The sequence below is a fragment of the Bombina bombina genome, chromosome 1 (assembly GCF_027579735.1).
Source record: "Bombina bombina isolate aBomBom1 chromosome 1, aBomBom1.pri, whole genome shotgun sequence".
NCBI lineage: Eukaryota > Metazoa > Chordata > Amphibia > Anura > Bombinatoridae > Bombina > Bombina bombina.
In genome coordinates, this window is record NC_069499.1 from 95574402 (window position 1) to 95595714 (window position 21313).

General features: G+C 37.4%; 1 long non-coding RNA gene across 1 annotated transcript; it reads right to left on the minus strand.

Moving 5' to 3' along the window:
• Positions 1-975: 975 nt before the first annotated feature.
• LOC128636362 (uncharacterized) lies at positions 976-17461 on the minus strand. The gene is made up of 2 exons (XR_008398694.1): positions 17263-17461; positions 976-1395 (listed from the first exon to the last, which is right to left on the minus strand). It is a non-coding gene; the product is annotated as an uncharacterized LOC128636362 (long non-coding RNA).
• Between the last annotated feature and the right edge of the window lie 3852 nt (positions 17462-21313).

Consider the following 21313-nt stretch of genomic DNA (forward strand, 5'->3'; position numbering starts at 1 on the left):
TCTGCAACTAAGAGCTCCAGCTTCCCTATTTTACCAGTCATGCTTTTTGCACTTGGCGTCATACATTTAATTTTCATGTGCTTTCTGCTGCTACTTGGTGCACTTTCCTCTAAACTTTCTATTGTGACATTTCCTAAGTCATCTCTTCCTTGAGATACTCTAGTTGTGACGTATTCACAGACTGATCTTTCTGTTCTATTATGCTTGGACTGACACTCCCCCCCTTTGCCTAGTTTAAAAGATTTTCTAAGGGTGCTTCCAACCTCTCCCCCAAAGTAAATGGAACATACACATGTATCCTCATCTGGAGTGGCACAGAAGCACCACTTTGACTATGCATTTAACCCGTTTGCAGGGCAAGGCATTGTTTAAAAAAAAATAATCTAATCAGGACTGAACTGGGACTAACAATAGGCACGGGCATTTAAGGGCAGAGCAGCCCACATCAGTTAGACCTCTATCAGCCAGATAGCCATTATAGACCAGATTTCTCCTCCTGCAGCACCTCTGCTTTACAGCCCCCCCCCCCCCAAAAAAAGTAGTTTTTGCTTTACAAAATAGCCAGACTGTAATCTTCCTATTGCTACTAATATTAAGAGAGAGTTTCTATATAGCAACAAGGCCCACTTAAGTGCCCGTCCCAATGGGAATTTGCCCTGTATGCCCTATGGCCAGTCCAGGCCTGATTGCATGGACAGTAAACACTTTGAGATTGTAAAATTAAATGTTTGATTCTGTGTACTATATATTTTAATATTTTTATTTTGTTCCATTTCTAAAAGTTTTCCAGTTCTGGGATTTGCAAGCACATAGAAAGCTGCACCACATATGTCCCTTACTGACTTCAGCAGAGATGATTAGATAAGAACTGCAAAACAATAGAACATTTGCTAACATAATAACAGTGGCAGGTTGTGTCTATTCCAGTAACAAATGCAGCAAAAAAGAAAGAAAAAAGAAAATACAGTCAAAACATTTTCAAACTCAACCAATATGTTTGTTTATTGCAAGACTGCAGAAAGAAATCTTGTAATGAAAAGGTGTTAGTTTATTGTTCCTTTAACTAAAACAATTTCAATTTCAAATTGCTACAATTCTATGCAGACACTTAAAAGAAACAAGAATTCCTTGCAGGAAAAAAAAACAAAAAACATTAGGAAACTAAAAACAAAATACATGATTTAAATCAAAGCTTAGTTTAGTACACAGTTCTTTAAATAAACTTTTGGGAAAAATAGAGTTTTCTTCCAATGTGGTCGATTGCTACGTCAGTTAATGTCAGAGATAGTCTGTGCCTTTCTCTCAATGTTTTCGTTGCTTAGGGAGGTGCACTAATATCCAACCAGCTGGCGTGAGAAGACCCATTGCGAAAACAGAAAGACCAATCACTGTCTCCTGAAAGAACAAATAAAAATGATTAATCACAAATGTATTTATCTATTGATCCTCAAAGTAGTAATGGTTAACTAGAACTCAGATTAAAGGGATATTAACATCTAAAAATAGCTATCACACATATGAAAGGCAACTATTAAAATATAATAAAATATTTTTGAATGAAAAATGGTGAGAATAAAACAAGAGGGAAGTTTCTAAGATACATACGAGAAATCTTCATGAAGAATAAGAAACTGACTATTCTGCATAGTAGAATCCATATAATTACAAACAAATAGGATAAATCATATGTGGTCTTAATAATAGGAGCTCTTCACTTTTTCATTATTCTTTTTATATGAGTATATAAACCTTAGGCAAACTGAGAGCCAATCAATGCTAATATGATCTACTGGTGTCTTATTATCAATGTATTCACTGACAGCTGAAGAGTATGTCATGTTGAATTCTGTATACTGAATATGAAATGGGTCATGGAACCTCATATGAATCATTATACCAGCGAAGCTAACAACACAATGATAAGAACAATAACTGTGGATGTCCATGTGATAGCTTATAGACATAATTAAAGATAGTCTCATATTCAAGGCAATTTTTAATTTTAATGTTGTATCTAAATACCTCTCAATATTTTCCACTTCTATTTCGGGCCAGGAGGCTCAGGAAACATACTGTATGATCTGGAAGGCAGAGATGGACAGTACAGGGACAGGTTGCCTCATAGGAGGGGTCTGTGCTGAATCTGAATTGTCCACAGTTTAACTGGACAGTCCTGTGGGTCATGGGTGGAGAAATGTTTTTTGAGGTAGATTTTGTGAGGTACCAGGTTTTATTTTCTAGAAACTAAGATCTAATTAATGCCCGAAAATGTTAGGAGACACAATGGGACTGAGCTCCCAACCTGTAAAAAGTGTAGGTTGTTTGAGGGCTTTAGAATGTTGGAATTTTATACTACACATTTGTTCTTATCTTGTATTACAGAAGCTTAGTATACCAATATACCAATATCTTTTATATTAGCAGTTAGGTCAATAAGCAACATTGAATTAAGGAGAAGTATTTTTTAAGACAACAAAAGGAGGCATTTTAAAAAAAGTATTAAGCCAAGAAAGCAGCCAGTTTATTCAGTGAGGAAGTACAGCTGAGTAATAGACAGCATTATCCAGCTGCCAGTATATAATAAAGAGTATTGAATAAAGAGTACAGAGGCGGCTCTGTTAACAAATCAGTTGCCGGCCCGTGATCCTGTGACCATGGATCCCAACAGACCAGCATGACATTGCATTGGTTGCCTCCTACTAAAGCGCTTTAGGAAGTTTAAGGAATCCTTTTATATATTGGCAGAGAACTGGTACAGGACACAAGCTATTCACATACCTCACCACAAACACCTGTTCCTTATGTCAACAACTTTTGCACAGGAAGATTATGTCTATGCTCTGCATGATTATTATACTTCTGTAGCTAAAATTGACAGAGGTAGCTCTGGACAGTAATGCACAGAGAATTCAAGATGAGGTAATCAATGGAAGCCATCTTGAAAAGAGCAGTCATCTCAATACAATGTTCTTAGTCACAGTAAAGTAGTCTTCATACCCCTCAGATAAATTATTTATGTGGGTTATGTCTGAGCAGGTGTAATGTACCAATACCTCATTGGTACCTAGGCTTAGAGGGTAGGGGGTTGAAGTTGAAGTGTTAACCAGTCGATTCCACATAACACACTGGATCCAATCATTAATGACAGTAAAGGTCCCCACCTATGGACAAAACTGCCTTTAAAGTCAACAATATAAGTTTAAAAAAAGCTTATTTGATTCCCAAAGAGAATTTAACTTTGACAATTATCTCTGTCTAGACTCGGAATGTCAAATATGACAATAATATTTATGAATAGCCACAACCAGAGATACTCCCTAAATTATATATTTTACATATTTAAAAAAATAAAAATAAAAACATATTTTACTTTATCTTAAATTCTCTAAGGTTTATGGAGGAATGGTTCCCCAGATCTGTTATAGGAGATGTCTTATAACCCCCTGAGCAATGGTTCTCTACAAACTGGAATATTCTACACACTTTTCATGCAATATAATATTTACATGGCTGCTCTTTCACGTGTAAATTAGAATATTTTGCCAACAATGGGCCAGATTACAAGTGGAGCAGCATTTAATGCTCCAGCTCAATCGTTAACTGCACTAGAAGTACGCTTTTTGCGTGCATCGGTTTGTGCTCATATTACAAGTTGAAAGTAAAAAGTTAGCATTTTTGTGCTAACCCGATGAGCGTAAAAAGTTGAACTTAGACTATCACCCACGCAATAACCTATTCCCCAATAGAAGTCAATGAAGCAAAAAACACCCTACTCACTTGCAAACCCGATCACATATTCTCAAAGTGCGCTAACCCGACATGAAAATATGAATATTTCCCAATCCAATATTCTTCATATAAAAGCATATATTCTATTTATTCATAAATACATATGATTTTTTTTGCACAAAATTATATTTATACCTAAATATATATTTATATTGATGATTATAAATATAGGTGTAGATAAATATGTTATGTATAAAAAAATGTTATATCTAGGAATATCTATTTAAAAATATATAGAACATATTCTGCTAAGTGAAGAACATAGGAATGTGAAATATTTACAGTAAATACACATGATAACACTTTATTAAATATGAATATTGTATAAATATGATTATACATGTTTTCATCTACTTGACAGCAACGGGCTCCAATGCACTTCTATATAAGTATACATATGTATTTATGTATTTATATGTGTATTTAAGACTGTAAATACATACAAACACATATAAATACATATGTACACATATATTTATACATACAGTACATACATATATATATATAACATAATTTATGCTTACCTGATAAATTTATTTCTCTTGTAGTGTATCCAGTCCACGGATCATCCATTACTTATGGGATATTAACTCCTCCCCAACAGGAAGTGCAAGAGGATTCACCCAGCAGAGCTGCTATATAGCTCCTCCCCTAACTGCCATTACCAGTCATTCGACCGAAAACATGCAGAGAAAGGAAAACCATAGGGTACAGTGGTGACTGTAGTTTAATGGAAAAATTACCTGCCTTAAAGTGACAGGGCGGGCCGTGGACTGGATACACTACAAGATAAATAAATTTATCAGGTAAGCATAAATTATGTTTTCTCTTGTTAAGTGTGATCCAGTCCACGGGATCATCATTACTTATGGGATACCAATACCAAAGCAAAAGTACACGGATGACGGGAGGGACAGGCAGGCTCTTTATACAGGAAGGAACCACTGCCTGAAGAACCTTTCTCCCAAAAACAGCCTCCGAAGAAGCAAAAGTGTCAAATTTGTAAAATTTGGAAAAAGTATGAAGAGATGACCAAGTTGCAGCCTTGCAAATCTGTTCAACAGAGGCCTCATTCTTAAAGGCCCAAGTGGAAGCCACAGCTCTAGTAGAATGAGCTGTAATTCTTTCAGGAGGCTGCTGTCCAGCAGTCTCATAGGCTAAACGAATTATGCTACGAAGCCAAAAAGAAGAGAGGTAGCAGAAGCTTTTTGACCTCTCCTCTGACCAGAGTAAACGACAAACAGGGAAGACGTTTGTCGAAATTCCTTAGTTGCCTGTAAGTAAAATTTAGGGCACGGACTACATCCAGATTGTGCAGAAGACGTTCCTTCTTCGAAGAAGGATTTGGACACAAAGAAGGAACAACAATCTCTTGATTGATATTCCTGTTAGTGACTACCTTAGGTAAGAACCCAGGTTTAGTACGCAGAACTACCTTATCCGAATGAAAAATCAAATAAGGAGAATCACAATGTAAGGCTGATAATTCAGAGACTCTTCGAGCCGAGGAAATAGCCATTAAAAATAGAACTTTCCAAGATAACAACTTTATATCAATGGAATGAAGGGGTTCAAACGGAACGCCCTGTAAAACATTAAGAACAAGGTTTAAACTCCATGGTGGAGCAACAGTTTTAAACACAGGCTTGATCCTAGCTAAAGCCTGACAAAAAGCCTTGAACGTCAGGAACTTCTGACAGACGTTTGTGTAACAGAATGGACAGAGCTGAGATCTGTCCCTTTAATGAACTAGCAGATAAACCCTTTTCTAAACCTTCTTGTAGAAAAGACAATATCCTAGGAATCCTAACCTTACTCCATGAGTAACTCTTGGATTCACACCAATAAAGGTATTTACGCCATATCTTATGGTAAATCTTTCTGGTAACAGGCTTCCTAGCCTGTATTAAGGTATCAATAACTGACTCAGAAAAACCACGTCTTGATAAAATCAAGCGTTCAATTTCCAAGCAGTCAGCTTCAGAGAAGTTAGATTTTGATGTTTGAAAGGACCCTGTATCAGAAGGTCCTGTTTCAGAGGTAGAGACCAAGGTGGACAGGATGACATGTCCACTAGATCTGCATACCAAGTCCTGCGTGGCCATGCAGGTGCTATTAGAATCACTGATGCTCTCTCCTGTTTGATTCTGGCAATCAATCGAGGAAGCATCGGGAAGGGTGGAAACACATAAGCCATCCTGAAGGTCCAAGGTGCTGTCAAGGCATCTATCAGAACCGCTCCCTGGATCCCTGGATCTGGACCCGTAACGAGGAAGCTTGGCGTTCTGTCGAGACGCCATGAGATCTATCTCTGGTTTGCCCCAACGTCGAAGTATTTGGGCAAAGACCTCCGGATGAAGTTCCCACTCCCCCGGATGAAAAGTCTGACGACTTAAGAAATCCGCCTCCCAGTTCTCCACTCCCGGGATGTGGATTGCTGACAGGTGGCAAGAGTGAGACTCTGCCCAGCGAATTATCTTTGATACTTCCATCATTGCTAGGGAGCTTCTTGTCCCTCCCTGATGGTTGATGTAAGCTACAGTCGTGATGTTGTCCGACTGAAACCTGATGAACCCCCGAGTTGTTAACTGGGGCCAAGCCAGAAGGGCATTGAGAACTGCTCTCAATTCCAGAATGTTTATTGGTAGGAGACTCTCCTCCTGATTCCATTGTCCCTGAGCCTTCAGAGAATTCCAGACAGCGCCCCAACCTAGTAGGCTGGCGTCTGTTGTTACAATTGTCCAGTCCGGCCTGCTGAATGGCATCCCCCTGGACAGATGTGGCCGAGAAAGCCACCATAGAAGAGAATTTCTGGTCTCTTGATCCAGATTCAGAGTAGGGGACAAGTCTGAGTAATCCCCATTCCACTGACTTAGCATGCACAATTGCAGCGGTCTGAGATGTAGACGTGCAAAGGGTACTATGTCCATTGCTGCTACCATTATGCCGATCACCTCCATGCATTGAGCTACTGACGGGTGTTGAATGGAATGAAGGACACGGCATGCATTTTGAAGCTTTGTTAACCTGTCCTTCTGTCAGGTAAATCTTCATTTCTACAGAATCTATAAGAGTCCCCAAGAAGGGAACTCTTGTGAGTGGAAAGAGAGAACTCTTCTTTTCGTTCACCTTCCATCCATGCGACCTTAGAAATGCCAGTACTAACTCTGTATGAGACTTGGCAGTTTGAAAGCTTGAAGCTTGTATCAGAATGTCGTCTAGGTACGGAGCTACCGAAATTCCCTCGCGGTCTTAGTACCGCCAGAAGAGCACCCAGAACCTTTGTGAAGATTCTTGGAGCCTGTAGCCAATCCGAATGGAAGAGCTACAAACTGGTAATGCCTGTCTAGAAAGGCAAACCTTAGATACCGGTAATGATCTTTGTGAATCGGTATGTGAAGGTAAGCATCCTTTAAATCCACTGTGGTCATGTACTGACCTTTTTGGATCATGGGTAAAATTGTCCGAATAGTCTCCATTTTGAATGATGGAACTCTTAGGAATTTGTTTAGGATCTTTAAATCCAGGATTGGTCTGAAAGTTCCCTCTTTTTTGGGAACCACAAACAGATTTGAGTAAAACCCTTGTCCCTGTTCCGACCGCGGAACCGGATGGATCACTCCCATTAACAATAGATCTTGTACGCAGCGTAGAAACGCCTCTTTCTTTATTTGGTTTGTTGACAACCTTGACAGATGAAATCTCCCTCTTGGGGGAGAGAATTTGAAGTCTAGAAGGTATCCCTGAGATATGATCTCTAACGCCCAGGGATCCTGGACATCTCTTGCCCAAGCCTGGGCGAAGAGAGAAAGTCTGCCCCCCACTAGATCCGATCCCGGATCGGGGGCCCTCGATTCATGCTGTCTTAGGGGCAGCAGCAGGTTTCCTGGCCTGCTTGCCCTTGTTCCAGGACTGGTTAGGTCTCCAGCCTTGTCTGTAGCGAGCAACAGCTCCTTCCTGTTTTGGTGCAGAGGAAGTTGATGCTGCTCCTGCTTTGAAATTACGAAAGGAACGAAAATTAGACTGTCTAGCCTTAGCTTTGGCTTTGTCTTGAGGCAGGGCATGGCCTTTACCTCCTGTAATGTCAGCGATAATTTCTTTCAACCCGGGCCCGAATAAGGTCTGCCCTTTGAAAGGTATATTAAGCAATTTAGACTTAGAAGTAACATCAGCTGACCAGGATTTTAGCCACAGTGCTCTGCGTGCCTGAATGGCGAATCCGGAATTCTTAGCCGTAAGTTTAGTTAAATGTACTACGGCATCCGAAATGAATGAATTAGCTAGCTTAAGGACTTCTAAGCCTGTCCGTAATGTCGTCCAGCGTAGCTGAACTAAGTGTTCTCTTCCAGAGACTCAATCCAGAATGCCTGCTGCAGCCGTGACAGGCGCAATGCATGCAAGGGGTTGCAATATAAAACCTTGTTGAACAAACATTTTCTTAAGGTAACCCTCTAACTTTTTATCCATTGGATCTGAAAAGGCACAGCTATCCTCCACCGGGATAGTGGTACGCTTAGCTAAAGTAGAAACTGCTCCCTCCACCTTAGGGACCGTTTGCCATAAGTCCCGTGTGGTGGCGTCTATTGGAAACATCTTTCTAAATATCGGAGGGGGTGAGAACGGCACACCGGGTCTATCCCACTCCTTAGTAACAATTTCAGTAAGTCTCTTAGGTATAGGAAAAACGTCAGTACTCGCCGGTACCGCAAAATATTTATCCAACCTACACATTTTCTCTGGTATTGCAACTGTGTTACAATCATTCAGAGCCGCTAACACCTCCCCTAGTAATACACGGAGGTTTTCCAGCTTAAATTTAAAATTTGAAATATCTGAATCCAGTTTGTTTGGATCAGAACCGTCACCCGCAGAATGAAGCTCTCCGTCCTCATGTTCTGCAAATTGTGACGCAGTGTCTGACATGGCCCTAATATTATCAGCGCACTCTGTTCTCACCCCAGAGTGATCACGCTTACCTCTTAGTTCTGGTAATTTAGCCAAAACTTCAGTCATAACAGTAGCCATATCCTGTAATGTGATTTGTAATGGCCGCCCAGATGTACTCGGCGCTACAATATCACGCACCTCCCGAGCGGGAGATGCAGGTACTGACACGTGAGGCGAGTTAGTCGGCATAACTCTCCCCTCGTTGTTTGGTGAAATATGTTCAATTTGTACAGATTGACTTTTATTTAAAGTAGCATCAATACAGTTAGTACATAAATTTCTATTGGGCTCCACTTTGGCTTTAGCACATATAGCACAGATATCTTCCTCTGAATCAGACATGTTTAACACACTAGCAAATAAACTAGCAACTTGGAAATACTTTTCAAGTAATTTACTATAATATGAAAACGTACTGTGCCTATAAGAAGCACAGAAAAAGTTATGACAGTTGAAAATTAATAAACTGAAAAGTTATAGCATCAAATCTTTGTAAAAAACACAATTTTAGCAAAGGATTGCTCCCATTAGCAAAGGATAACTAACCCTGATAGCAGAAAAAAAAAAAAAATACAGAAATAAACGTTTTTTTATCACAGTCAACTACAATCTCACAGCTCTGCTGTGAGTGATTACCTCCCTCAAAACAAGTTTTGAAGACCCCTGAGTTCTGTAGAGATGAACCGGATCATGCAGGAAAAAACAATGAGCTTCTGACTGAAATTTTTGATGCGTAGCAAAAGCGCCAAAAAAAAGGTCCCTCCCCCTCACACACAACAGTGAGAGAGATCAGTAAACTGTCATAATTAGATCAAGCAACTGCCAAGTGGAAAAATAGTGCCCAAACATTTTATTCACCCAGTACCTCAGAAAATGGAAACGATTTTACATTCCAGCAAAAACGTTTAACATAAATTAAGAGTTGTTAAAAAACCCTGTTGCTTTGCAATTAGGCTAAAGTCTTATATACACAGTGTAATTCCAGTGAAGTACCATTCCCCAGAATACTCAAATGTTAAATATACATACATGATATTATGTCGGTATGGCAGGATTTTCTCATCAATTCCATTGTCAGAAAATAAAAACTGCTACATACCTCTTTGCAGATTAAACTGCCCGCTGTCCCCTGATCTGAAGTTTACCTCTCCTCAGATGGCCGAGAAACAGCAATATGATCTTAACTACTCCGGCTAAAATCATAGAAAAACTCAGGTAGATTCTTCTTCAAATTCTACCAGAGAAGGAATAACACACTCCGGTGCTATTATAAAATAACAAACTTTTGATTGAAGGTATGAAACTAAGTATAATCACCACAGTCCTCTCACACATCCTATCTATTCGTTGGGTGCAAGAGAATGACTGGTAATGGCAGTTAGGGGAGGAGCTATATAGCAGCTCTGCTGGGTGAATCCTCTTGCACTTCCTGTTGGGGAGGAGTTAATATCCCATAAGTAATGGATGATCCGTGGACTGGATACACTTAACAAGAGAAATATACAATTATTATTGTTCAATTGCGCTCAAACAACCGCGTTTACTTTCAACTTGTAATACGAGCTTAAAGTCCAACGCGAGCGTAACTGTTAAGGCGCCACTCGTAATCTAGCCCAATATCTATAAGTAATTTCAATAATCTGATTTCAGAAAAAAGTCATACTGTTTTGCTACATTATTCTCTCAATTTTATCCCCTCAGAACCTGTCTTTTGTTTCAAATGAGCTCGTCTTGTACTGGCAGTAGGATGTTGTGTACACCAATTTTAGAATATAATCTAAAATGTTGTATATACCACCTTTAGAATATAAGATAAAATGTTGTGTATACCACCTTTAGAATATAAGCTAAAATGTTGTGTATACCACCTTTACATATAAGATAAGCTGTTGTGTATACCACCTTTAGAATATAAACTAAGATGTTGTGTATACCACCTTTAGAATATAAGCTAAGATGTTATGTATATTACTGTCAGGGTTTTTTCCTTGTTTTGTTTGCCATGTGCTGCTGGCAGCCATTTTACTCACCTCTCTTGCTGACTATGGTGCATTGTGGGGGATGCTGCTCATTTCCTGCACTTCCTTTTATGGCCAGACTGGTGTGTATCATCCGTATGAGACAGGATGCAGTCTCAGAATTGTGATGTCATCACTTATTATTTAAAGGGCCTCTGTTCAGTATGCTTTGCCTTTGTGCTGTCTCAGACCTGTTTGTGAGAGTTCCTGTGTATTACCTGGCTGTCTGACGTCCTTCCTGGTTCCTGATCCCTGGCTTGTTCCTGACTCTGCTGTTTTCCTTGTTCCTGATTCTGGCTCGTCTGACTATTCGCTTTGGCTCCTGACTCGGCTCGTTTGACTACCAGCTCTGGTTTTGACTCCTGGCTTGTTATTTGACTTGTGGACTTTTTATTATTTTTTGCTATTAATAAAGGTGTGATTATTTTTGCACTTCTCGTCTCAGTCTGATTCCTGGCACCCTGACAATTACCTGTAGGATATAAGCTAAGATGTTGTGTATACCACCTTTACATATAAGATAAGCTGTTGTGTATACCACCTTTAGAATACATGCTAAGATGTTGTGTATATTACCTTTAGGATATAAGCTAAGATGTGTATACCACCTTTAGGATGTAAGCTAAAATGTTGTGTATAACACCTTTACGATGTAAGCTAAGATGTTGTGTATATTACTTTTAGGATATGTTAAAATGTTGTGTATACCACCTTTTGGATATAAGCTAAGATGTTGTGTATACCACCTTTAGGATATAAGCTAAAATGTTGTGTATACCACCTTTAGGGTATAAGCTAAGATGTTGTGTATAGTACTATCTTTGTTTACAAGGTGACTTACATCGGATGATTTATCGGTAGCAGTGACAAACTCTACCCTTCATCATTTTTGGAGTTGTCTTTGTATAAATGTATCATGTCATATTGCACCTATGCTTTAGCTCTGCAGAATATGTTGACACTAAAAATAAATGATACTAATAAATAAATAAATAAATAAATAAACTGGATAACATATTTAAAGTTATGGAGCGTTGTTGGACGGGATGGCTGACATCAGCAAATCATAGGCAGTATATTATAACATCAGTGCATATTGATTTGTTTGTCTCTTGCAAAATGTCAATTAATTACTGTTAATTACTGAGACATCAGAACATTGTAATTTTATAATTATGCATAGAAGTTATAGAGTGTATAGAAAGACAAAATACAGGAAACACATGCGCCCTTTGTATATTCTGTTGAGCAGAGTAAAATAAAAATGTCATAAAACAGGAATAAAAGGTTAAAAAAAAATTGTGAGCAGTTATTTGAATGGCAAGATTATAGACTACCAGGAAGTAAATCATATTTGTAAACAGCAAATGCGCTAATACGGTATTACTACTTTTAACTTTGAATAATATTTTATAGTGTGCATATTACAGAAAGTGCTATCATAGAATGAAATCGAATGTAGTATACAAATTGGTTCCTATCTTTTTCAGTTGATATTTAAATCTTAAAGGGACATGAAAGAAAAATAAACTTTCATGATTTAGATACAGCATGTAATTTTAACACACTTTTAAATTGACTTCTATTATCAAATATAGTTTGTAATCTTTGTGTCCCTTGTTGAAAAGCATATCTAGGTATTCACGGGGGCAGCACTGCACTGCTTGGAGCTAGCTGGTGATAAGTGGCTACACACATATACCTCACTGGCTTGCAAAGTGAAAGCTATGACTTTCACTTTGCAGGGATTAAACACATATTTATATGCAATTAATGGTGCAATAATAAAGTGTTTTCTTTTCTCCTTTTAAGTCCCTTTAATAGTAGATTTTTACATTACATTTTTGCAACCTTAAAAGGGACACTAAACCCACATTTTTTTCTTTCATGATTTAGATAGAGCAGGCAATTTTAAGCAACTTTCTAATTTACTAATATCAATTTTTCTTCATTCTCTTGCTATCTTTATTTAAAAAGCAGTAACGTAAAGCTTAGGAGCCAGCCCACTTTTGGTTCAGCCCTGGGTAGCGCCTGCTGATTGGTGGGTAAATGTAGCCACCAATCAGCAAGCGCTACCCAGGCGTTGAACAAAAAATGGGCCGGCTCCTATTCTTACATTCCTGCTTTTTCAAATAAAGATAGCAAGAAAACAAAGAACAATTGATAATAGGAGTATATTAGAAAGTTGATTAAAATTGCTGCTCTCTCTGAATCATGAAAGAAAAAATTAGGGTTTGCGTCCCTTTAATATTAAGAATGAGATGATCCAAGAGTATTTGAAATCTAATTAACTTTTTTTTCTTACTATTAAAGGTATAGTCTAGTCAAAAGTAAACTTTCATGATTCAGATAGAGCATACCATTTTAAGCAACTTTCTAATTTATTCCTATTATCAATTTTTCTTCATTCTCTTGGAATCTTTATTTAAAATAGCTGAAATGTAAGCTTAGGAGCCAGACCATTTTTGGTTCAGCACCCTGGGTAGCGCTTGCTGATTGGTGGCTACATTTAGACACCAATCAGCAAGCGCTACCCAGGTTCTGAAGCATAAAAAGGTTGGCTTCTAACCATACATTCCTGCTTTTTCAAATAAAGATACCAAGAGAACAAAGAAAAATTGATAATAGGAGTAAATTAGAAAGTTGCTTAAAATTGCATGCTCTATCTGAAACATGAAAGTTTAATTTTGACTATACTATCCCTTTAAAGTAACTTTTCACATGTAATAATTAGTACTGAGGTTACTCCCTATGGGTGCCTTCATGTTGAAATCTATCTTTCATTACATTTTAGTGCTGGCCTGTTTGCACATGTGCAGTAACTCTCCTTCATATACCTACATTGCAGCCTAGGGTACATAATGACAGTACCCATGATTAAAGTGAGATGCATTAAATGCAGTTATTGTTTAATATGTCTTTAATACTTTACCTCTTTGTAAAAATTTAAATATATTGTAACGGAGGTGTCATTAGAAAATAAAAAGTTACACGTTTACATTTGGAGGTTTTTCGGATACCTCTGAATGTGGCCCCTTTAAGCCTGTCAGCTATTTTCTGAGCTGAATTTATACTTATGAAACAGCAGCGCACGAGGGGGCGCCTTCTTCCGCATTTGGAGGTATTTGAAAAACCGTTGAATCTACACGTCTAATAAAAAGATAGTAGTGATTTTTATATTATTATGCATTATAAAATAATCAGGTTTTATATAGAACCTCTTTATATAGTTAGCATTTGTAAAGTTATTTAAATACTTTATTACCATTTTAGTACTTAAAGAGATAGGAAAGTCAAAATTAAACTAAAATGATTCATATAGAGCATTTCATTATAATACACTTTTAAAAGTCACTTCTATTTTCAAATTTACTTTGTTCTTTTGGTATCCTTTGTTGGAAATAATATGTACAGTGCTGCTCTGGAGCTGACTTTATCTATGCGTTTAACCCCTTTGCAGGGGTTAAAAACATCAGCTATATAAATCAATAGGTGCAATAATAAATGGCTCTAATGTATTAAGCATTTTGTTATTGCACTTTTTTTTCCCCTTTAAAGGCCATTTAATAATAGTAGAATTGCATAAACAGCAGTACACAATAAAAAAAGCAAAAAACTGTTACTCTGAATTTTAAATAAGCAGTAGATTTTTTCTGCATTTTTTTGTCAGCTCCTGATAATGACAAATGCAAACCTGTGCCTGGGTGGATCGCATAGGAAAAGCTTGTTTTATTTGGTTGAGAAACAGACCTCAAATAGATCTGCTTCTACAATATATATATATATATATATCTATATAGATATATTATATAATATATATAGTATATATATATTAAAACTGCCAGGCAAAAAAATAAAGATAATATTAAGTCATATTAATAAACAAAACAGATCTGTGTTTCACAAGAACGTATGAATGGTGCCATTGAAAACAGTGTCAGTGTGCCTCAATAGGTCTCAGTTCTACCAAGCATAATCAGGATGTATGAATAGAGATATATCAAAAGGTTTGGCAAACTGTATCTTCATTCATTAGTGAAATATGGCATCCTTGAAAGCTGGATGAATAGTTTGGCAAGGACGAAACTCACGGAGCTACTAGTGCAGAACTCCAAAAAACTGAACAATGACAGAGAAAAGGACACACGATCATAGGATATTTACAAAGAGGCTGCTTATCAAAGAGTACAATATTGCATTGTATAAGGGACCATGTGTATTCTGTATTCAAAGCTTCAGTGTTGGTCCATTCCCAGTGATGGGATTATCCATGTAAAAAATATATTTGCATTCTGTATTTAATCTTATACACATTATATTGTTAGCGGTTTCCCGCTGACCTTACATGTGTACATCAGTCATACTTGTTACTGCAAAAGACAACTGTTGAGTCTAACTGTTTTAAAAGGACAGTTTACCCAATTGTTTTCTCTCCTAATTTGATCCATTTTACCTGACTGAATGTATGAAATTACTTACAAATAGCTCCTTTACCCTTATTTTGGCATTGGAAATAGCTGATTTAGCCTGTGGTACCCTTATCTATACTGAATATTCCTATACTTAAGTATATGCTATAGACAAGCTATGTACACACAGTCAGCAGAAGAAATTAACTCTCAGTGGGGAGTAGGAGAGATAAAGTAATATCATGTTAATGTTTAATTACTCTCTAAGTATTGGGGTTTCGTTTACAGACAGATATACAGAAAGTGATAAAATAATGATCTGATTTTAACTGCAAGCTCAACCCATTTTAATGGGTTGTGGTTTGAAAGACCAAAACCAGCTATTTAAAGGGACAGTCTACACCAGAATTGTTATTGTTTAAAAAGATGGATAATCCCTTTATTACCCATTCCCCAGTTTTGCATAACCAACACAGTTATATTAATATATGTTATACCTCTGTGATTACCTTGTATCTAAGCCTCTGCAGACTGCCCCCTTATCTCAGTGCTTTTGACAGGCATGCAGTTTAGCCACTCAGTGCAGACTCCTAAATAACTCCACGGGAGTGGGCACAATGTTATCTATATGACACACATGAACTAGTACTGTCTGACTGTGAAAAACTTTCAAAATGCCCTTAGTTAAGAGGCGGTTTTCAACGGTTTAGAAATCAGTTTGAGCCTACCTAGGTTTAGCTTTTGAAAAATACCACCAAGGGAACAAAGCAAATTTAGTAATAAAAGTCAATTGGAAGTTGTTTAAATTTTCATGCCCTATCTGAATCATGAAAGTTTAATTTTGACTAGACTGTCCCTTTAATATACACAAATAAACCTTAACAAACAAGTTTTCATACATCGGTATTACAAGTCATTGGAAATTCATTAAGGCAAAAACTATTTCACAGTGCACTGTACCTTTCAGTAAGTATGTGCTGCTCATTTTAAGTTGGTTGAAAAAAACAGTTAACTATTAGTTAAATACAAACTAAATAAAGACAGATAGCCTTATGAAACAAGAATTTTTAATGAAATGACAATGGAAGAGAAAGAGAACTAAAATGCATTACAAATTAGATTACAGTCAAATAAAGATTTAATTGCCACAGAATGTGCTGAGTATATTTTGCCTTTATCAGCTATAAGCATCTTTAGACCTGGATGAAAATAACTGTGTGTAATGTATTACAATGACCACCATCAGTGCCTGTGATGTTACTTAAAGGGACACTATACTGTAAAATATTTTTTTCCTTAATGAATTTCCAATGACTTGTCATACCAGCTGTAAATGTATGAGAAATTCCATTTTAAGTTTATTTGTGTATATGAAATAGCCGTTTTTGTGCATTGAAACCACAACCTATTAGAATGAGTTGAGCTTGAAGGTAAAACCAGATATCTTTATTTCATCACTTTGTGTACACACACATGCTTCCTTATCTTATATCTGTCTGTAAACCAAAGCCCAATACTTAGAGAGAACAATGGAAAATAAACATTTTATTGCTTAATTATCCTACACCCCACTGGGAGTGTTATTTCTTCTGCTGACTGTCTTTACATAGCTTGTCTATAGCCTATACCTAAGTATAGAAACTTTCACTACAGCTGGATACCCACAGGCTAAATCAGCAATTTTGAATGCCAACATAAGGGTAAAGGCCTTGTAAACAATTTAATACACTCCAGCAGTTAAAATGGATCATTGGGAACAAATTAAAGGGGAGACCATGTTTGGGTAATAAACTGTCCCTTTAAAGTGGAGAAAATTATTGGGTAAACTGCCCCTTTAAACACACTCTGCATATCCTGTATGATGCCTTGCAGAAAAGTAAAAAGAAGCTAGATACTAAATAAAATGCTTTGCTGTCACTTGTAATTATGGTATTGTCAGCACTAATATGAAATGTATAAATTATTACACAGTTTGAAACAAAATTAAAAAAAAAAAAATTCCTATTAGAAATATACAACAGTCTCTTCCTATATGTGAATTCATTCTACTTTGCTAAGCTTCATAGAGTTTACAAATAAATTAATAGAAACATACTTACAATTGGTCCAACTTTTCCTTTTGGAGGTTTACTGTGGATGCTGCTAAGTCTTTTCTGTACCATAATGTTCCATTGGAGCATACGTGCCGGCATCAGGATGGCTTTCTGAACTGCAGCTGACATGTTTCAGGCCAAGTGATGAAGACAGAGGACGTGTAACAGTGCAGGACAGAGAGGAAGAGCGTATAGTGTGTGCTGCATTAACTCTCTAGTGGAATAAGTCCTAGTCTTCCTTGAAGTGAGATATGGACACAAACCACTGATTGGAGAGAGGAGGAGTGCAAGAGAGAAGACCTCCCAATTACTGAAAGCTGAGCATCACTTGAAAGCAAATTGCTGATTACGATCACTCAGTGCAACATATGGGATGTACATAGGCTAAACAGAAATTATTACATCTATACCTAAATGGTTCTTATCTGATCTCAAAATATATTAATGTGACTGACTAAAAGGACATAAAATAATTCCTTTTTTTAATACCAATTTCCCTCTGCCTTTGGGCCAGATTACAAGTGGCGGTGTGCTATCTGTGCTCAAAGTAAACAATGAGCGTAGACAGATTAGCCCCTACATTACAAGCAGAAAATTAAAACGGTAGCGTGCAAGCAAAAGACTCCAGCGCGTTAACTTCAGGACTTCAGATATCACAGCTGCACTACTATGAGGCAATGCCTATTAGTTATCACGCACTAACCTGACATTGATCTAGATCAACTGCGCTAAAGCCAAAGGTGATTTAGGAATGCTTCACATACAAGAAAATGTTCTTATTTAAAATATATATTTCTGATTAATTTTTTGTAAAATTTATATCTATACATACACATCTATATGAATATATACAGATATAAAGTATATCTATAGATATCTATATCTATCTATATATATATATATATATATATATATATATATATATATATTTTATATACAGAAGAACAGTGAAGAACAGGAATTTCAAGTATTTCTATTTAAAACATCAGGTTTTTGGCAATTAGAAGCAACTAATTGCCGCTGTACACTACATTTCTGAAATTTCCCGCAGCTAAGTGGTTAAAGTGTAGGAATTACCCTCTCACCTGATATCTTCAACCTCCCTAATCCCTACCTGATCCCTCCCCCTCCCACTGGTGACCACTATTTTAGGTCTGCACTTTATGGTTTTTTTATTTATTGTTCTGTACTGTAGAGATCCCTCCCACCTCCCCGATCCCTCGCAAACACATCTCTCCCCTCCTGTCAGGGAACCAGTAATGAGACAGAGACGTGAATTGCTAAATTAATCACACCTTTATTAAAAATAACAAAAAATAATAAAGAGTCAAAAAGCCAAATGACAAGCCAGGAGTCAAAGCTAGTGCTGGTAATCAGACGAGCCGGGTCAGGAGCCAAAGTGAGTAAACAAAGAAACGGGTGTATATATAAAAATATACGGTAAAGCGCTATATACTTATTCCAAACAATATGATATTATTAAAAACCCTGTATGATATTAGTCAACATAAGGGTACACTGGTAACTGGATTAAACATATAGCCAGTACACAGGTACTCACAAAGTCCAGAGTCAAAATAACTGGTGTTTGAGTCCGAGAAATGTCTCCCAAGTCACAGAGAGAAATAAACAGATATGCGTGTGGTCTCGCTGCTCCTCCAAAAAGGACTTCCAAAGTTCCCAAGAAACTGTATAAAAAAGAGAAAAGGAGAGGAGCGCCGACTCAAATGTAGGGATAAAACAATTTATTAAAACAAGAAAAACGGTTCAAAAACACTCACAAGATAAAAGGGGTAAAATTCATATCTGGGCCGTCTGCCGTGAATATTCCCCTGCGGTCAGTTTGTAGTCACTCCGATGTTAGGAGGTATATATTCTGGCTGTTAGAGTCTCACGCTTTGTAATCGGTCCTTACCACACCGCTCTGCAGTCGCGGGTGGTGACGTAGAATTCAGCGTGCAGTCTCAGTGGTTGAAAGTGGATCAATGCACTACGGATCCCTTGTAGGGACAAACGAAGTAGCGAGCCTGGATCTTTCTTCTACGCGTTTCGTCCTGATCGACAGGACTTTGTCAAGAATACTTGAACGGCCTAAAAATAACAAAAAATAATAAAGAGTCAAAAAGCCAAATGACAAGCCAGGAGTCAAAGCTAGTGCTGGTAATCAAACGAGCCGGGTCAGGAGCCAAAGTGAGTAGTAAGACGAACCGAGGTCAGGAACACAAAGATCAGTGGAGTCAGGAACTAGCCAGGGATCGGGAACCAGAAGGGACGTCAAACAAGCCAGGTTATACACTGAATCAGGAACACAGGAACTCACAGAGAAGTCAGAGACAATGCAAGGGCAAAGGCAGGCTGAACTGAGGCACTTTAAATAGTAAGTGATGACATCATAATTCTGGGACTTCAACCTATCTCTCACTGATGATGTTCGCAGTTTGACCATAAGAGGAAGCCTGTGTGTAGTGAGCAGCGTTACACAGTCTGCTGTAGGGGAGGAGAGAGACAGGTGAGTAAATATAGTCTAATAGTCTAGTAATTAACAGCAAATGTTTGGATTTTTAGGCACTGATTCTGCAGCTACTGCAATTTTTATGGATATGTAATTTTCTAACCACCATGACATACCCAGTAAGATTACAAATAATCCAGTCTGCATCACCACTATTAGTGGACAACTCTTGGGTTACACAAATCCTCTTACAACTTCTGTAGGAGTTATGCATATGGAAACCCTGAATTTTGACCTAGTCCCATCTCCTCATATTCCAATTATTCCCAGACTGCCCTGGTTGCATTTACATAAACCCTCATTTTCTTGGTCAACTGGAGAACTAACTACCTGGGGAGAGAAATATTTTGGACATTGTCTTCTTAAGCTCCAAATTCCAAAACATCTCTACTTCCATTGCACCATATAAGCCACTTAAATTCTATCAAGAGTTCATGGATGTCTTTTCAAAAAAGTTTTACCTTGTATCCAGGTTCAGCCTACCTAAATGCAAAACCTTTCCCATTTCTCATCCAGAACTAGAAGCTTTGGATGCCTATGTCAAAGCAAATCTAGACAGTGGAGTCCTCAGACAAGGATCTTCACTGCAGGAGTTGGATTTTTCTTTGTTGAGAAAAAAGAAGGTGGATTTCATCCCTGTATCAATTATAGAGATTTAATACAGTTTACCATAAAGGATTTGTACCCTTTACTGTTAATATTAGAGCTTTTTTATTATCTGTGTGGAGCAACAATGCTTACCAAACAAGACTTAAATGGACAGTCAACTCAAAAATCTTTCTTGTTTAAAAAAATAGATAATCCTTTGCACAGTCAACATGGTTATATTAATACACTTTTAACCTCTGTGATTAAATAGTATCTAAGCCTCTGCAGACAGCCCCCTTATCACATGGCTATTTATTTATCATCTATTGGCTTGCATTTTAGCAAATTAGTGCTATGTTGTGCACAACCCACGAGCATGAGCACAATGTTATCTATATGGCTCACATGAACTAGCACTCCCCTGTTGTGAAAAGTTAATTAAAAAGCATGTGATAAGAGGCTGTCTTTAGTGGCTTAGAAACAGGCAGAAATTTAGATGTTTAAAGGTTATAAAGTATTAATATAACAATGTTGGTTGTGCAAAGCTGGGGAATGGGTAGTAAAGGCATTATCTATCTTTTTAAATAATAACAATTTTGGTGTTGACTGTCCCTTTAACAGGAGCCTAAAATCTTATTTGCATAAAAGCGGGTGATGAATGGAAGACAGCCTTCAACACCCAATTCAGGTATTTTGAATATTTTTTTATTCCATTCAGACACTTCACTGTAATACCCTAGATGTTTTCAAAAGGTTTGTCAACAATGTATTCATGTATTATTTGAATACATTTGCAATCATCTTCCTGGACAACATTCTTATCTTCTCCAAAAATCTGTCAGAGCATATTTAACATGTAAAATTAGCCCTACTATGTCTAAGACAGAATAATCTATATCCTAAATCTGAAAAGAGGGTATATAATTGGTTCCTCATGGTTTTCTATGGATCTAACCA